This window comes from Corvus hawaiiensis, chromosome 26 (assembly GCF_020740725.1).
Source record: "Corvus hawaiiensis isolate bCorHaw1 chromosome 26, bCorHaw1.pri.cur, whole genome shotgun sequence".
NCBI classification, from domain to species: domain Eukaryota; kingdom Metazoa; phylum Chordata; class Aves; order Passeriformes; family Corvidae; genus Corvus; species Corvus hawaiiensis.
Genome location: NC_063238.1, coordinates 26,040,652 through 26,054,786, shown reverse-complemented (window position 1 = coordinate 26,054,786; position 14,135 = coordinate 26,040,652). Strand labels below are relative to the sequence as shown.

The window sequence follows — 14,135 nt, the reverse complement described above, 5'->3', positions numbered from 1 at the left end:
CAGCCATTTCCAGTGAAACAAAATATTAGTCGAAGGAGACCTCTAGCAAAACAATAGAAATATACCTTTCAAATCTCCAGAGGGGTTGGCTACCTTTGGTATTCAAAGATTTCATAGGAATGTTGACTTTCCCCTTTCTTTTCACATTCAAGATCAAAGAGTCCACAAAGCTTCAGCTTTGATTAGCCTCTCTCTGTCTAGGCAGTACCATATGCATTGGCAAGCTCTGGCCTGGATTTGTGATATTTTTGAAGCTGAAAAATTCACTGATATTAATGTTGGGGACTGCTCATAACACACTAATAAGAGAAGACTCCCCAGCAGCCAAAAACATCAAACTTTGACAAGATGCGAGGAAATGTGAGACGTCTCCATATCTCCTACCCTGCAAAAGGGCTTGAGTGCTCTCTCTCCACTCCCAGTGGCAGTCTCTGGACATTTTGTCACCATTGTAGCATGAGTTGTGTTTTACAGCTACTACTGAGCACAGCTGGTGGGATTCAATCCGCAGCCTTTTGAGATGCTGCAGGCTTTTAAAGATACCTATGTGGGGCTGGCAGAAATTACACTGGAGCTGGCACAGCTGACCACTACCCTTCAGAAGACAATAAAAGGCAGACAGGAAACATACCTGTGGCATCTCAAATGGTAGTACACACTTATGCCTGGACAAATGAATCATACTCAGCAAGCCAACGCAGGAACACTGCAGGAATTCATAAAACTTCAAAGTGCACTGACTCACTGCTTTTCAGTCCTGTTTTAAGTGTATGTTCTGATTTAATATCCTCACTTCAACATGTTTTAAATGATGTATGAAGTGAAAAATCCAAATCACCAGAGGCATGGATATTTCTTCTATCATTATGCTGTTCTGTGCAGTTAGTTTCCCTACTTGTTGCAACCAACCACCAAGCCCCCTCCCCGTAATTTCCAAAAGAAATATTTTAAAGTATTTATGAGATATTTATCTTTAATTATTCCAGTCTTCATCCTTGCAGGGTCTTGAATGCCTTGATCTGGAAATCCTATATTTCCTATAGGTGGAATAGAGTGTATAAGCATATTTGCCTACACAACTTCCCTTATTACAGATTTTAGTTAAAGATACAGTTAAGTGCAACTTATCATGTAAAGAGATAAGAGTAGAAATACTCAGAGTTCTGAAATTAAAATATTTGAAGGGGTTTTTTTTTCATTTTTTTTACTTCATGTAAACACTATAAAATGGTAACATCAGCAATGAGTTGGGTAGATCTGGCAACTACCACAGAGAAGGTGTAAGTGGAGTACAAAGATGGATTGAATAATCTTCCACACTTTCTCCCAGCACTATTTTCTTCAGTTCAAATAAATGACATAAAACAATGTGGAAAGCTTCACATTAGTAAAATAATATCTTTGCTTGACAGTAATTGCAAGTATTTGCAATCTTTAGAGGAAAGAATAACAGCACTGTTAATAACTACTGATCATCACTTAGGATCTGGAAACACATTTGGATTGAAACATTGACTTAAAAGAGATCAAGATATCACCTCCAGTTCTTTCATGTTCACTTATCATGCACTTGGACCTTGAGTCAACTAAAGTTACTTTAAAAAATCAGGCTGGTAGTATTTGAGTATCTGGACTGCTTCACATCCAAATTTAATTTTGCTCTTCTGTCTTTACATAGTTATTTTGTCATCTTTCTTTGTCTGTTTTGGTTGGAAATGTGCATTAGTCATTTGTAGCTCTTTAACAAAAACAGGTCATCTGGCTTGATGATTAATTCCGCTCATCTTCAATAAAAGCCCTACAAATACTAAAATCCTCATCAGACTAATTAGTAAGAATGCCCTTGAGCCAGCCACAAGTCTTAACACAAATCTGTCATGAGCTCACAGAACTGCTATGTCTGATCTTTTTAGTTACTTCTTTTAAGTAATATCTGGTCATTCAATGGAGATCACAGACACAGAAATCACTGGCTTGGGAGTATCAGTATTTTTTCCCAGATAGTTAATTTCAATGCACTGAGTTCATCACAGTTTTCGTTAATGAAAATTGCTCATCTACAGCTGATTATATGGCAATATAACAAATACTGGCCAAGGAAGAAAAATAGCCAAGTATAAAATAGTTACCTTAACAAAATGAACAGGAAAGCAATGAAGAGAAGATCATAATCTTCTTCCAAAGATCTGTATTTTGCCATATAGGAAAAAATAAATAAAGTGACAGTGGTAAATTTATTTCTGGTTTTGATTTAAGAAGGACTATATTGAGCTTTAATAACTTTTCTGAAGTTTGAGGCAATCCTTTCTTTTATTTACTTTAGTTTTGCTATCATTATCACTGAAGTACTATTATTCCCATTTCAGGCTGATATAATTTACCAATGAGTCAGCATCATAGTTCCATATAGCCTTTCATTGTTAACATACAATAAAAATAGTGAAAGACTTACTTGAAGACAGAACAACCAATCCATATTTATCAGTGTCAGCTTACTTCCCAGGTCACTTCAAGGCTTGATTAACCACTGTTTAAGTCAGTATAAACATTTCAGGAAATGGTAATGAGCACAAGTCTGCACAAAGAAGTTCTAGATTTTGTTGTCAGGAGCTGTCTGTTTCAATTTTGAAATTTTTTCCCCAATTGCAAAATTTTGCCTAGAACAGAGATACTGGCATTTCTGAGAAGTAGCACAGGATTAATTCTTGAAAACTGCAGTCTTATTCTACCGTTGGTTACCAACATTCCACAAAGCAAAATCCAGTGAGGTTTGTATTATTATTCAATATTTAATGGTGTTATTAAGCTTCAGGATCAGCACAAAGGCATGTCTTCTACCCTGGAACCTACACCCTCAAATCCTGAAATCCATATTTTCACACTTCCTCTTATTTGTAGCTGTGGAAATTATTCTATATGCCCAAGATGCTTTATGATTTCCCAGTTGCACACTGTGGGATGGAATCACAGAATAGTTTGGGTTGGAAAGAACTTTAAAGCCCATCTAGTTCCAACCCCTCTGCCATGGGCAGGGACACCTTCCACTAGACCAGGTTGTTCAGAGCCCCAGTCAACCTGGTTTTGAACACTTCCAGGGGTGAGGCATCCACACCTCCTCTGGGCAACCTGTTCCTGTGCCTCAGCACACTCACAGTAAAGAATTTCTTCTTGATATCCAGTTTAACCTACCCTCATTCAGTTTAAAGCCATTACCTCTTGTCCTGTGACTACAGAGCCTTGGAAAAAGTCCCTCTCCAGCTCTCCTGAGGCCCCCTGTAGGTATTGGAAGGTGCTCTAAGGTCTCCACAGAGCCTCTTCCCCAGGGTGAACAATAGGACCATTGTTTTTACTGCAAATGAACCATTTAACAATTTTTGCCTACCTGTACTCAGAAGGCTGAAACTTTCTTCTTCTTCCTTTCTCTCTGTTAGGGCCCAGTCCAGCTCTGGAATTTCAGGGCTGAAATTTCAATTCCTGAAATTTAGATAGAATTTTATTAGAAGCTTTGTCCCTGAAACAAACATCCTGTATTCTTCTACATGAGATGCATAATTTCCACTTGTTGCTTGTTACTTGGCTGTTTCCAGTATCAGCAGAAATTCTGACACTGACACAAGACCTCCAAGTCACATAAAACTCCAAGAAAAGGGTTTCCCTGCCCTCCTTGCTGCCTTTCCCCTCGCAACTATATGACTGAAGAGTACCAGGCATTCCTGACACAGTCATAGAAATATCTTTTCTGGTTTTGCGTTCAGTAGATTTCCTACAAAATACTATGAAAAGTGATTTTGGCAGTGTCAGTGGGCTGAGTTCACAGTAAAATTATTTCGTCATTAGTTGGCAATTCCAAACAGAGATGTATTTGAATGGGAAAACAAGAATGACAGCTCCATCCTTTGACTTGCTGGGAAGCAGATCCTTTAAGATCCTGCTCTGCTCTCAAAAGTAATGCTGCAGATAACAGCATTGTGGGTTCCATTCTCTTTCAGGGATTTCCATAACAAACAGAGGGGACTTGTAAGTGACAAGATGTTTTAGCTAATGCCTCCTTTCAGAAGTGAAAGTCAAATTGTACAGTGACATACATGTAACACTTAAAAGTATTAGTAACCCCCCATGTCTGCAAGAGATTAAAAAAAAAAAAATTCAAGTTCATTTTCTGAAGAAGGTGTTAACTCTGAAGCACTTATGCCAGGCAGAATGCAATGTGGCCATTACCACAACCCAACAAGGTACAGAATACATAAACCCCATTACAGTTTAATAGCTTGTATTTTCAAATAAAATTAACTATTCAAACCAAATAGACTTGAACATATGACCTCTTTTAGAAATGTCGTTTTAAAAGATAGTCCTAAGAGGTAATAGTTAGATAATAGTTAGATAAGAGGTAATAGTTTCATCACAGCTGCACTGAATTTCTTTTGGTTGTTGTTTAAGAATCTACAACTCTCCGAGCAGCTCCCTATAGAAGAATGTTTTGTGGTTGATTATCTTTGATTATGCACCTGTAATTGTATTTTGAGTCCACTGGAGAAGGGATTACAATTTTTCTGCCTGGTCAACTGGTTCAAAGCTAAGATACGAACACAATATTTTTTTTAGGACCTAAATTTTACTGTTCCATTCCAGAACTGTTTACTGAAATTTCCAGCATGTTGCTCTGTCGGTAGTGTTTCAATAATATAAATATATTTGTATGTGTCCAGATATGTTTATGGGGTAATTTTTCTCCTTCTAGTCATTTAATCCCAAAAAGGCCCCCAATTTTACATCAGAATTATGTTAGTGTTATTTATTTTTCAATTTTTCTTTTCTTAGTCGACGTTAGTTTCCTAATCAGAAATATTTGCAGCATATTCAGCTTATCATTAATCTCCTAAGAACAGTATTTTGTTATATTTCCACAATGCAGTGTAAATAGAATGTCATTTATGGTAAAAAAAAAAAAAAATCCATAATCACTGAATTATCTGACAGCCTTTGTATCCTGTTCCTTGCACAGAAGTGAATCCATTGCTTAGGAGGAATTAAGGGGTTGCTGATAAGGTTCAGGAAGTGTGCATGGGAAGTAACAAACCCAGGTCTCAAGTCCACTGCCTAATAGATCACTGATACCAAACAAATTCATTAATACTTAAGTGACTATGCAAACTGAGCAAACAATACACATCACCCATCTTCCTTGTTTTATGGAGAGAATACTGGCAGTTTCATTCTAATGCCAGTCACAGCTTCTTTCTCTCCACATATATAATTTGTATCTTCTGCATTTGAATTCTGAAGGTGTTTTGCTTTAGTCAACATTTTAATACACTATTTTATTGCTTCAAGAGAAATAAGAAACTAGCACTTTACTTTGGATTTTTGAACCAGGCTTTTTTTTTCTTTTTTTTTTTTAAATATTGTTTGGTTTTAGGACCAGAATTTCAAAAATCAATGTCCATTTTATTGATAAGCAGTTGAAAGAAGACAAATAGGAAAACAAAGGGTAACAATCAGCATGGTTCCCACGTAATATGAGTTGTGTTGATTTTCTAAGGAACTAATGTGTTAATTGCTATGTTTCTTACCTCATAGATGTTATCCTAGTCATCTAGGTTCCAGCCAAAAATACCCAGATCCATTAGACCTACTGAGTTTCCCAAATAGAGCAGACCGTGATCCTACAAGCCTTCCTGGTTTCTGACACCCTTCTGAGAAGTGCAGTCAACCAGTACAACATGAACTAATTAGGACCTGAGAACACCAGTGCTTGATCTGATAATTCAGCTGTTCAATCTCCTCTTGTCTCCAACATCATTCTTTTGGAAGGGCAAAAACATGAAGGAAAAAAATAAAAAATTTCTCTAATAAAGTGTTGAGGTGCATTTTCACAAACACTCCACTTTTACAGAACAGAAACTACATGGGAAGAAAACTTAATCTTCTTGCTTCATGATAGGAAAGAAGAAGTTTATGAGAGAATATGAACTACTGTTCCTCTCCACTAAGTAAAGAGACACAGTTTTCATTTGCTCTTTCTTTGCTATGGAATGGTTCTGCATGCTTTCACTCCTCTGGACGAAGAGTCAGACATTTTTGCTTACAATTTCTCTGATAATGTCATGTAAAATGAAGAAGTTTTGTCTTGTTTCCTCCAGACTAGTGGAGAGAAATGAATGGTAAGAAAGGAATAAGTAGGTTTTCCTTTGTACTTTTATTTAAAAAAAAAAATCTGGCCTTAGGTTCTGTACATTTGTCTATTAAAATAGCTAAACAGATAGTCATTAAATGCTTTCTGCATAAAACAATTGTATTTATAAAACTCTGTGTGGAAATGAACTTTGTCCTTTTGCCCATCTTGAACTTTGTTTTTGTTGCTTCATTCGGGTATTATTTCTTGTGACTAGCAGAATTTTCCTATTACCTATGATATTGTCTTCCTCTAGTGGTTATTTGAACACTCAATCATACTACTTTCAGTGGGAGCTATACAAATCCTGATGCATTCTTTAGGGTTTGGAACCATTACAGTCAAATCTTGATGAATGTTTTCTGTCAAAAAAACCAATTAAAAAAAAAAAAAAGAAGTATGTCTTAATTATCTACATAAATATGAACAGTAAGATATGCCTAAAAAGGCAATTTATGCTATTATGTGATATCGAAAAATCCCGCTGAATTTCCATTTCCTTGTTTTCAAATATACCAGAACTAATTCTTGTCACCAGCTGATGACATGGACCTGCACACAGGCAAAAGAGAAACTGGGAATGGCTGGGAAGTTCCTAATTCTCTGAATGCCAACTGTCTTGACATTTCCATCTGGTAAAACAATGCTCATTCCTGAGTATATGGATTTACACCCTCGTCTGGTAATGCCATTCTTAAATTATTTTTGTCAAATTTTTGCCAAGATATTGACACTTGGCAGAGCGTAATTGAACATTTATACGCATAAAAAATAAACTACAACCAAGATTTGTAGTACATTATGGCATCATGTCTGTTGTATTCACCAATGCATAAGCAATCTGTTACAGACAGAGCACTGTCACAGATGAGATTGCTGAGGATTAGGGGAGGAAGTTGCCATTTTTGTCTGTTTCAGATTTTGCACATCTGTCCTAAGTGTAGAATATATTGACTGAAAGATTCTGACATTTCACTTTCTATTATAGCACCTGTCCCCTGTTTCCTCAATGACAGCCAATAAACATGACCAGTGCTCTCCAGATATTTACAGGCTTCAATTTTGCTAATGGCTTATTACATATTCCCCACATATTGTGTCTGCTATGGGATCTCTAAAAAGTAAAATATGACATTACATCAGCCATTTAGAAAATCCTGTTATGACTCCATGCCAGTAAGAATATTACTAAATCCCCAGTAGGAATACCACTCTTTGTTCCCTGAGTTTCAGCACTCATCTCTTGAGGTGCTGCACATCCAGCTTGAGTAGGAAAAATATAGCCCACTAGGTAAAGTCTGGCTACATCATTGGACTGATGGAAAGCCTTGTAATGTTAGGTCTGCACATTGAATTGATGTGGCGGTGCAAGTGGCTCGCACCACTCTGGCCACTGAAGAAGACACAAACACTAACGTGTAGTGGTCAAGCACCCAAGTCTAAAGCAGCTCACTCCGTGGTGAGGGTGAGAGCCCACAATCCCCCAGTTCTATGATTTACATGTTTCCCTATGATTGATTCATGTTTTCCCCTCCCAGTTTTATGCATAAGTCTATGTATATTCATTTCCCTTAGTTAATATGTATAAGTTCTAGAAAGTTCCTTCATACTCAACACCCCATTGGTTCCTTCCCCAAGTCCCTCCTATATATTGTTCCCATTGGTTCCTTCACTGTTAACCCCGCTTACTTGCCCTTAGCTCATTGGCTGCAATACCTTTCCCCGCCTTCCCTATCCCCACTATGAAATCCCTGGACTACATTAGAAATTCGGCTCTTTGTCTCTGTCTCTTTTATGGAATAAACTTCTACGTGGAAACCATACAGCAACTCCCCTCTTTTCTTCTTCTTTGCCTCCGCCTGTGTGCCCTCACACCTGTGACAGAGAAGACTGCTCCCTCGGGTGAGGAGCTCTTCCCCTCCTTTTTGTGTGTGCCACCTTCCAGACAGGGTTGCAGCCTAGACCTCCAGGCTCTTTTCTGTTGGCACGCTGGGTGCAAACCCATCAAATTGACATTATTCCATGGAAGGTGTCCTAAACCCACAAATGTTAGTCCTATTATTCCATAAATATTACACAGGATCTCTTTAGCTGAAGTCTAAAATCCTTTTACCAAACAGATTTCTGTATCCTTCATTAAAAAGATCTATTTAAAAAGCCAGGAAATGTTTTCCTTTTTTACCTAATGCAGATCTCCTTTTTTATATGTCTGCTGACCACTTCTCACTTCACAATGGCATAATCCAGAAGTTTCATAAGAAATGGAGCTACTGAGTTATTCTGGACATTCAAAATGTAATTTACATGCTTTCTCCCACTGATTAATATTTTCTAAAGAAATACTCAGAGGTATATATCTCTGGCATCACAAAGCAACAAGTAATGGGTGCTCACAAAGTCCCAGTTGATGCGATGCATAGACCAGTGGCCACTGCACCTGGAGCTGACAATGCAGTACATTTGCCTCTGATCTTTAAACCATTTAGCACTTGCTTCCCTGGAGTGATTACTGCAGAACTGAAGATGATTCAGTGTTCCTTTTGATAAATGGTTCTTGAAAGCCCAAGACATGCTCTGTCTGGAAGAATTCACAGCCATCTGCTGGGAAGCTAATGTATTCATCTCGCACATACAAATGGCTTTGGGAATGACGTTTCACTACTTTGTACTAATATGACTTTATTGGCATTGGAAACAACCTGCACCATTGCAAAAATGGAGTTATAATCTGACCCGTGGATTACATTTAATGACCCAAACCTCTCAATTACAACAGCAGGAAAACAGCAGGAGTTCCTGTAATCTCTTCTTTTCCTTCACTAAAATTTGCATTTGTCTCACACTGAAAAAGAAACCTGAAAGACTGTTTGTCTCTTTTTTTTTGTCTTCTCTCCACCCCCCTCCCCCCCCCCCCAGTTTAGTTCAAATCCTTTGGTTATTCCTAATTTCACCTGTTACTTTGTAACTGAATATGAATAGCTTTTAAATGGGTTAGACAATCCCTCAAGTATTTTCATCACTGGCATCAGGTTAAATGTTTTCAAGGGATATGTATTATTTTTGATTGCATGTTGGTGATGAATATCGTTTCCTTCAAGCTACAGAGATTGTACTATTTCACCAGTGTCATCTGTCTCTGAGACTTGCCTTCTATGCTCAAGAAAGTGTATGGAAAAAGCTGAGGCTCACACCTATGAAGTGTCCCTGTAAGAAATACTGCTGGGTATCTTTCACCCCCAAGAAAAATCTCGTGACACATTTCTTCCCCTACATTAACCATCTTGAAGTCACAGGAAAGAGCCTATTGACTTCAAGGATGCAATTTAAGGTTTGAAACTGATGTGGAATCCAAATCTGTTTTTTCCAGCCTTCACTTAGTAATAGTCATATGAAGTCAAAATTTTCAAAGCCAGTGATGCAGAGCTCATTCACTCCTTTTACTGATGCCTCATCATATCAGATCCTTGGTTTACAGTCTCAGCAATTCCACTGAAGTCAGGGAAGCCACCTTGGCTGTGAGATGACACAGGTGTAATTGCAAATAACTCTATTGAGTAAATGCATTTAACAGTTGTAAACCAATTAACTTATAGCACAACTAGGGGTATATGTTTGGGCTTGTGAGTCCATAAACATCAATGGGCATAACCTTTTTCTGCTTCAGTGAAATTAGTTTAGACTCAGAATCAATGGGGAATTTCACCCTTCTGTTTGGAAATCCAATAACTATTCCATAATCTCTTTGCAGTTTAGGTAAATAAAGCTTAATATGTAATTGGTGCTGTTTACACATCTTTTTGTGGTTCTCATAAATCATAGTACCATTTTAATTATCAGTATTTCTGGATAATTTCCCAAGTAATTCCCAGTAAACAGGACTGAAGAATTAATGAAATAGCCTTTAGCCATTCCCTAATTTCTCATTGTATTCAGGTGTTCAATAAAGTGCTAGGTCCTGTTTTTCATAGATGTCCTTCTAACATCTTTACTCATATATCAATAAAATGTGTTTCCAAGCATAATATTCTCTTGGCATAATCATCTGTTCATTCAGAATTACCATCTGTGCCTTGCTGGAGACTTCATTCTTTTATGAAACTGGCAGTGATGACAAAGTTCATTTGAATTCCCAGGACATGCAACCATCAAACAGTTTGAAATTCTGTTTTCCAAGCCAGTTTTCCACACTGATAGAACATTTAAGAACAGGCAATTAACACAATTCTTGCTGCTCGAGGCACGAGCTCTGGTGTGCCCCAGGTCAGAGAGAGTCCAGCTGCGTTCTTCTGTGCGTCGCTGAAGCGACTTCGGCATCAGGAAAAGAGCTGCTGGCTGAGCTCGCTAGCTGGCTTCTCGGCAGAGGAAACACGGCAGGAACCGATGGGATCGGCTCACGTTAGCTCGGAGACAAAGGAAGAGAGAAGCTGTTCTGGTGTGGCTCCTAACAGGTTTATTGTCAGAAGTTTCGCAACCCGAACAAGCTCAGAAGGGATGGAATGTGATGGGATCCTTCCCCGAGGCTTGTCCTCAGTTTTATAGGGAATTTGAAAACCCTGGTGAAAGGGGAAAACAACCAATGAGTTACAAGCCAGGAGGAGGATGCAATTCAGCAAGAACCACTGGGGTAAACCGAGAGGCGGGAGTTATAGCAGAACCAGTGAACAACCGAGTAACCGAGAATTTTCCCGAACCGGGGGAGGTGGCTTGGGCCCGGGCACCGCCCAGGGGGTGCGGCTTAGGCTTCTGAGCTGCCCCTCGACCCACCCTCTGAGTCTGCCTCTTCGGGAAACTCGATCCAGGGGATGGGCTGGGATTGATTGGCATCACGCTGCCCCAGCCCCGCAGTGGGCTGGGTCACAGCAACAGGCAATTAGTGATTTTCTGTTGTTGCTGTTGTTGTTCCATGTTTCACTGAACACTGTCCACCATCCTTCCCCTCCCCCCACCATCTTTTTCTCTACCAGCTTCTCACCTAAGGCTTGATGGATGAGACTCCCTGTGAAGCCCATCAGCAATTTTTTTTTTTTTAATCAGCAGTACAGATTGCTGTTGTCTTAAATGAAGCATATTTCCCACCCAGGGACTGAGCACATTGCCTTTAAGCAGATCATATTTAAAATAATCCTACGAAAAGATTCTATATCATATAAGGCATGAGGAAGAAAAAGAAAAAAAAAAAAGAATAGTCAAATATCTTTTGAATGTAAATATCTTTTCCTTATCATATTTATGAGAGGGAAAGGTTCTTTTTTGCTTCCTTCTTACACTTTACAAGAACTGAATTCACTGCTAGGCTCCTGTAGCTTCTGAACCTAGCAGCTAGAAGATCAAAAAAGCTCATCTTTTCTTGCTGTTGATTCTTTCCACCAGATATTTTCAAAATTTCCAAGTTTCAGTCACAGAATTCTGTAGCAGGCGACATGGTAATTTATTTTTCTGCTTATTTTAAAGGTATTTTTACACGGAAGGTAAATGTGTCGCCTTGGTTCTTTGCAGGACTTTCAATCACAAATGGAAGAATTAAAACCCCTGATTCCTCACTAGGAAATACAATGGATTGAAGATACCTAGTTCCTTGAGTTATGTCTGAATCACAACCCCTTTTTTCAGAGCTTTCAGTAACTAATTTGTACAATGTTATCATATACTATTCCCTGCACGTTCTGTTGGCAACGTAGAAACCTGACTTGGAATGTGAATGTGGAGGTTTTGAAGTGCCCAAGTGGTCCTTCCCAATGTGGAGTTCTTTAGGCCAGCAGAAGTAGTTCCACAGGAGTCTAGATTCTGGAAATGGCCTCAGTCTCTAAATATGTCCATCTCTCTACAGTGATGTTTTACTCAGAAGGACCTGAATTCCAGGTTACCACAATGGAGTAGTGCACTGTGACGTAGTGCACAACTTGTGGAGGGTTCTCTGACCTGAAGAAATAGGCAAAAAGGTTCATGCTGTGAAGCTGAACTAGAAGTTCAGTTTCACTGTCTGTACTGGGCGCATGCCAGGGTAGTTCACTGTTGTCGTTCACTAGAAATTTCTTTCCATCCTTTCCATTTGGTTGTGTGAGACATTCCTGGAAAGCCATATTCCTTGGTGGTGTGGTTCAGATTCCAGAAAACATCATGAGCAGAGACATGATATGGACGTTTCAATTTGGCTCATATATAAAATAGTTTTCTAGAAATACCTGTGAACTGAATCATAATCACTGGTGTGCAGCGTGCAATGTGTAATGTCATGGAGAGACGAGCCACCGTGCCACAAAGCAGAATCCTGTGCAGTGGACTTCTGTGTGCTGAAGGGATTATTAAGTACTGTCTTGTGGAACAGTCTTTTCATTACCTGAAGGTAGACAATTTTTCCAGAAAAGTTAAGATGTTTCAAAACGTTAATAACTAAATTATTAAAAATACTGTAAGTTTAAATTAAAATGTAGGCTTTTCAGAATGCATTCCAGAAAGGTAACGGAGCTCCTGCCTTCCCTTAGCTTACATGGAGGCTTTCTATTGCACTGCCACCTTCTTAAGGTCCAAGGAGGCAGCCAGTACCCCCAGGGTGCTGTGAGGGCTGGCTCCTGCTCCAGGTAAGCCAGGAGGGAGTGCAGAGAGGCAACAGGGCTGGCAGGGGCCCAGACCTCAGCCAGAAGGGGCTGGGGTGCTGAGCAGCATGTCAGGATTAGGCTGGGTCTGGAGACAGTAACCAGCCCAGCAATCACCCCGCCAGTCTGCAGGGCTCACACAGCACCAAGGCTGAGCCAGAAAGCCCTGGCAGTGGGGCTGGATAATAAGAATAGGAACAAGAAGCTACTCCAAGCCCCTGCTGCCAGCAAGGGAGCTGGCCTTGGGCTCAGGACCCACACCTTCACCCTCTAGCTGCATCCCTGGCAGGGGAATGCACTCAGGGCACTGGCAAGGTCTGGGGCAAATAGAAGGTTTTAAGTAAAAACTTTCATAATAACCAGCCAAAATAGCTGAAGTGTATTTAGACAGAAATTTGTCAAGGTAGGAAGTACTACACATTTTTTATTGATTCTCTCTCAGTCTATAAATGCCGGTGATTAATTTACACCTTGAAGCATGACTTTTTACCACAATCATTAGTGGGAACATAGAAGATGTTGAGCTCTCCACAAAGCCAGTGATATAACCTGTGCTATTTGGCATTACTACGAGGAAAAAAAGAACAAATACTTGTAAAATGCCTAGACTAATGACTTCTGTGATAGCAGTAAAGGGTCCCAACTTTGCCCAACAATAACAGGGGGCTTTTATTTTTTACCCCTAAAACCTCATCTCCCTGCTATGCTGTACAGATCAGTTTAGTCATATCCTAGCTATTAATTCTCTTCCAGCTATGGATTTAGGGGAATAATAAATATGCATTTCGAAGATATACAAAGAGAGGATTATTTTTCTGTATGCTAGATTCCTTGAATCAAGAAAAAGTGACACAAAAGCTCCCAGGCTTGATTAGGCCACTGGTGTATCTAATGCAGTATCCTGTTCACAACTCACAGAACTCAAACAACAGCATCTTTCTGAATTTTAAATCTATACATCATAGTGTTCTGCAAATTCACTTTATATGGCATAGATAGCCCAAAGTGATCTCAATAGCTTGGAAAATCTGCTCCATCTTATGGTCTTGCATAGCTTCTTGCATAGCTTTGACTATTTACTGGGGCACTTGCCAATTGACATCATAAGAGACTGAAAAACACTTGAGAATTTTACTGCATTTTTCACCTGTAGCTTTGTGCTAAAGCCAGTAAAGTTTGGAACATTTCTGGATCCACGCCCATAGCTCACAATGGCTAGGCAAAGATTTTGTAAGGCCTTCTGACTTGACTTTACAAAATACACTCCAAAAGCAGATCAAGATTTCTCAGTAATATAGACAGAGCTGTATTGTCATCTGAAGAAAACAGCTAGAGTCAAACAGTATTAGGAGAGAAAGGGGAGGAGG

General features: G+C 39.2%; 1 long non-coding RNA gene across 1 annotated transcript; it reads right to left on the bottom strand.

The window, feature by feature from the left end:
• Positions 1 to 1,013: 1,013 nt before the first annotated feature.
• LOC125317409 lies at positions 1,014 to 12,402 on the bottom strand. The gene is made up of 3 exons (XR_007200065.1): positions 12,358 to 12,402; positions 3,383 to 3,474; positions 1,014 to 1,037 (listed from the first exon to the last, which is right to left on the bottom strand). It is a non-coding gene; the product is annotated as an uncharacterized LOC125317409 (long non-coding RNA).
• Positions 12,403 to 14,135: the final 1,733 nt, after the last annotated feature.